This window comes from Lampetra fluviatilis, chromosome 39 (genome assembly GCF_964198595.1).
Source record: "Lampetra fluviatilis chromosome 39, kcLamFluv1.1, whole genome shotgun sequence".
Classification (NCBI taxonomy): Eukaryota; Metazoa; Chordata; class Hyperoartia; order Petromyzontiformes; family Petromyzontidae; genus Lampetra; species Lampetra fluviatilis.
In genome coordinates, this window is record NC_136313.1 from 8,875,003 (window position 1) to 8,881,051 (window position 6,049).

Below are 6,049 nucleotides of genomic sequence, written 5' to 3' on the forward strand. Positions count from 1 at the left end.
GCGCGAAGTGCGAGGGGGTGCGAGGGGGAGGGGCACAGAAGCGCTGGACCAAGTCCCCATCCTCTTTGATTCTTTCAGTAAAGTCACTTAGGTATAAACATTTATTTTATTTCGATTTAAAGCTTTCGTGACTGCAGGGATTAATCTTCTTGGTTCTTTCGGTAAAGTCACGTAGAAGGGAAGTAATAAAATAATAAAAATAAAACAATAAAATAATTTCCACGACGTTTCGGCCACAACGCAAGCAGCCGTCCTCAGGTGAAGAACAGGTCTGTCGAGAAGACAGAGTCTGAATGCATTTCCCATAAATATGCTAAATTCCTCTTGATATGCAAATTATTTTGTCAAGGCGCTCTTCTTCCACGTCCAACCCAGCTTATATATATGCTAAATTCCTCTTGATATGCAAATTATTTTGTCAAGGCACTCGTCTCCCCCTCCAACCCAGCTTAAAAAGACGCTCCAAGCCTGGGGTTGTCATTCAGACTCTGTCTTCTCGACAGACCTGTTCTTCACCTGAGGACGGCTGCTTGCGTTGTGGCCGAAACGTCGTGAGAATTATTTTATTATGTTTTATTTTTATTATTTTATTACTTCCCTTCTATGTGAGTTTACCGAAAGAACCAAGAAGATTTATTTTATTTTTTATATCTCGGTAAAGTCACGTAGGTACAAACATTTATTTTATTTTTTATACCTCGGTAAAGTCACGTAGGTATAAAAAAATATTTTCTTTTTTATACCTACGTGGACCAAGTCCCCATCTTCTTTGATTCTTTCGGTAAAGTCACGTAGGTATAAACATTTATTTTATTTTTTATACCTCGGTAAAGTCACGTAGGTATAATTTTTTTAAATATTTTTTATACCTACGTGACTTTACCGAAAGAACCAAAGAGGATGGCGACTGCATGACTTTACCGAAAGAACGTAGGTATAAAAATTTAAATAAAATGTTTATATCAACGTGACTTTACCAAAAGAACGCAGGTATAAAAATGAAAGAATTTTTTTTTTAATAAAATATTTTTTTAAAAATAAAATAATTTTTTAAAAATAAAATATTTTTTTCTACCTACGTGACTTTACCGAAAGAACCAAAGAGTATGGATCCCTGCAGTCACGAAAACTTCAAATCTTGGCAGCCCCCATCATCAGGGAGCTCCTCCAGCAGGCGAAGCTGCGTTGGCTGGGTCATTTCAGTTTCCAGTTTCATTTATTTGGTACAGCCTTGTGAGCCATTTGGCTCTTGAATCGGGTGCAACCGCAACAAACAAAAACATGAACAAGAAACATCTTAAAGTGACTACGAGCAAACAGAAAAATCCAGGAAAAAACAGCAACGTTGTTTTTTCAAAGTTGTAGAGTCATGTAGCCCACACAGCCAGTCGCCGCATGATGATGAGATTAAAAGGACGCGGCACGGGCTAGAGAAGAGATGGGCTGATGTGGTACAGAAACATGTGGAGTTTATTGGACTTGCCGATGACTGGTCGCAGCGGTGTCAAGATTGGCCTATGTGGAGGAGGTTCGTGAAGGACGCCGCTGGTTGGAGGCAGTCGCATTCCAACAACAACGGAGAACGGAGGAGCGACGCTCACAACAACGAGCAGAGCTCTAGGCGGCTAACATTCAGAGAATTGGCACAGTGGGGAGCACAGTTAGTGCATTTGCCACTCCAAGGCCGTAGCCATGAAGTCAACATTGGGGGGGACCAAATCTTCCAGGGGGTCTGGGGGTCCCCCCCCCATAAAAAAAAATCAAAATTTGAAAACGAAATTTCCTACCTAAAATATAAACAAATTCACTAACACATGGGATGGACTTTTTATTTATTTTTTACAATAATGTCTAATAGTGTATTGTATTACATTGCTCTGTTTTTTTTTATACCTTTTCTTGTTTTATTGTATGTAACGGCATAGATTAGGGATTAAAAAAGTACAACCATAACCACAATCATATAAACATAAATCTATTTTATAGCAATATATTGGGGGGGACATTTTGAGTATATTTGAATATTATTATAATTGCGGCCTTGTACCACTCAACCCATGGCACCTGGCCTGCCAGCGGGCCTTCGACACTTAATGTGGCCTAAAAGTGCATGGGGTGGTCAGACCACCGACACTTGGTGGTTAAACGGCGACGGTGGGTTGATAGTTGTGGTCGGCGTGCAGCGTGCGTATTCATTACTCGGCAAGCGTGGGAAAGGTAAAGATGCAGCTCTGCAAGGGTTCAAGTTTCAAAGTCGATTTTGTTCATTCCAGGTGAAAAACTCGAGTGACCTGGGTCCCCAAAATGACAATCAAAACAACATAAACAAAGTTGATGTAATCTAGATCTTAAATGTGCAATGAAAATTGTTGATACTCCGATTGATGCTCCTGCTGTTGTGGAGTGACTCATGCAGCCAGCTATGGCTGCAGGGTTTGGTGGTACATGTTGTTTCTGTCGTTTATTGTGAAAATCTGTCACAGTTCCTATGATCACTGCTACATTGCTTTATGGCTTTATTTTGGTGATTTCGAAAAGTTTTTTTGGTTTGGCCATGTTTGTTAGTTGTAGTACGGAATAAGACTGATTGCCTTAATCTAAGTTGTATTGTGGTTGTTGTTGTTGTTGTTTGACTTACATCCCAGTGGGATTTTTGCACACAGCGTTGGTGTATGGTGGGTTTTCTGCTATATTTTGCTGTCTTTCTTGGATTTTCTATTTACACATAGTCACATAGCCACTTAAAGATGTTTTCTTGTTCATGTTTTTGTTTTCTGTTTGTTGCAATTCCACCCGATTCAAGAGCTGAATGGCTCACAGAGCTACACCTAATAAATGAAACTTAAGTTTTCGTGACTGCAGGGATCCATATTCTTTGGTTCTTTCGGTAAAGTCACGTAGGACGCTTGTGTTGCGCCCGAAACGTCGTGATTTTATTTATTTTATACCTACGTGACTTTACTGAAAGAACCAAAGAGTATAAAGTTCATATAATAACGTTCAAATAAAGTATAGAAACGGGGCAAATGGAAATCAGCGCCTAAATAAGTGTGTCACACAAGCGTTGGGAAATATTCGACGAACATGTTTTAAAGATAAATTCCCTGCAGCCGCAAGTCGGGCCCGGGCAGGTGAAGAAGTTTCGACCACAGCGCAGTTCCGGTGAGCTGCTGCTGCGGTAGCCTCCACGAGAGGGAGCTCTGGCCTAGAGCTAAGCTGCATTTGGCCGACTCTTCCTCGTCTCGCAAGGCAGAGGCTGGGGTTATGTACCCTTTGCGACTCAGTCGTATATGGCCGTGACATATTGTGCGCGTTACTAGTTACATTAGTATAATTACCAACACTTTACCCCGTCACACGGGAGTTCATATCTAGAGGTAAAAACATCTGAGTTGACATAGGTTTGGCTAACCTGATAGCCTAGATTTTCAGTTTTCAGTTTAATGTATTTGGTACTAGCTTTACTACCCGGCTTCGCCCGGGACTTGGATTCACCACGCCCGGCCGCCTTTGTCCCCCCAGTTTCGATGTTCACACAGCACACCAGTTATTTGTTTGAGGTTGAGTCGACCTAGGGGAGGTCCAGGAGCGGTTAAAATAATCGTCACCGGTGGTGGCCTTGAGCGGGAATCGAACTCGGGTCGCCGGGTTCGTAGCGCAGCGCGCTACCCGCTACACTACAATGCGTTACGCTTCCCCGTGCGCGGGTCACGTGACAGATGTGACGTCACAGCTCACTTGCCGTGCAAAAAATATAAGCATTATTGAGCCCCCCCCCCCCAAAAAAGTGTATTTTTATTATTTTTGCGTGGTGTATATTCTGTAAAGTACCCACATGGCAAATTTCCAGTTTGTTGCATGTCGGGAAGTACGCTAAACATTTTGAACAGACACACATAATCACAACTTTGCCTTTGATATATATGGAGATAGCCCTGTGAGCCATTCGGCTCATGAATCGGGTGCAACCGCAACAAACAAAAACATGAACAAGAAAACATCTTAAACTTACTATGCGCAAACAGAAAAATCCAGGGGAAAAAAAAAACTAAAAAAACCCGGCAGTTTTGCAAGACGGAAGAGTCCCCTGTGTGGTTCAGGAACTCGATGCCAATGTCGAGGTCTGCTGGCCACCACAAGAGAGAGAGATCGTGTAATTTTGCTGTCCCTCCGTTGAAGGACTGTGGAATCCGAATCTTTATTTAGACTGGAGGAGGAATCCAATTAGCTATGAAGCTCTTTTCACAGATGTCCAGTCGGGGAGGGTCAGCAAGTAAAAAACAAATAATGCGAAAAAACTAAATAAGTGCAAAGGTAGAGAAAAGGTAAGCAAGTCACGAAAAACAAGTATTTCAGTACAAATTATATAAGTAAGGTTCATAGATTCCGCTTGGGAAAGGCAGCAAAAAGACCCCGACAAAGACAGTCCGAGAACACACCAAGACAACGCAGTAGTCCCTAAATAAAATTGCACATTAAATGTAACTATCGATACACGGGTAATGATCAAAGTCACAGAATTAATCACATTTGCAAGACTGCAGTGGTTTACTATATGGTCTGAAGTTTTGTTCCATGCCCAGTCACACTGTTACTTGTGTCTCTAATGTGTTTCTATTTATCAATCTAGATTTGAAGTCCTGTATGGTTATGGGTTTACTTTAGAGTGCATAGTTTGGGTTGCCACAATCTCACTGCTGTGGCTTGTCTTACATTTTCCATTTACAAAGGAGATGTGCGCATCGGCCTGATGTTCGATGATCTGCCCGTGCATTATGCAGGATTAGCAGCATCAAAGGGAGGGGATATGGGAAATGCAGGTATGTGATTAGTACTACTTATGCCCTACGTGCCTTTACCGAAAGAACCAAGAAGACACGCACACAATTTACACACACAACACAAGTTATACACACGCACACAAGTTACACACACAAGTTACACACACTCGTTACACCCACGCACACAATTGACACAACACAAGTTACGCACACAAGATACACATACAACACAAATAACACACAACACAAATTACACACACAACACACAAGTTACACACACAAGTTACACACACAATCTAGATTTGACACACACAAGTTACACACACAACACCCAAGTTACACACAAGTTACGCACACGACACACAAGTTACGCACACAACACACAAGTTACGCACACACAACACACAAGATACACACACAACACACAAGTTACACACACAAGTTACACACACAACAAGTTACACACACAACACACAAGTTACACACACAACACAAGTTACGCACATGACACACAAGTTACGCACACGCACACAAGATACACACATAGCACACAATACACAAGTTACACACACAATCTAGATTTGATACACACAACATACACACATAACACACAAGTTACGCACACAAGATACAAACACAACACACAAGTTACGCACACAACACACAAGTTACGCACACAACACACAAGTTGCACGCACAAATTACACACAAGTTACACACACGATACACAAGTTACACACACAAGTTACACACACAATCTAGATTTGATACACACAACATACACACATAACACACAAGTTACACACTCAAGTTACGCACAAAACACACAAGTTACGCACACACCACTCAAGTTACGCACACAACACACAAGTTACGCACACAACACACAAGTTACGCACACAACACTCAAGTTACACACACAACACACAAGTTACGCACACAACACACAAGTTACGCACACAACACACAAGTTACGCACACAACACTCAAATTACGCACTCAACACACAAGTTACGCACACAACACACAAGTTACGCACACAACACTCAAGTTACACACACAACACACAAGTTACGCACACAACACACAAGTTACGCACACAACACTCAAGTTACGCACACAACACACAAGTTACGCACACAACACACAAATTACGCACTCAACACACAAGTTACGCACACAACACACAAGTTACGCACACAACACACAAGTTACACACTCAAGTTACGCACAAAACACTCAAGTTACACACACAACACACAAGTTAC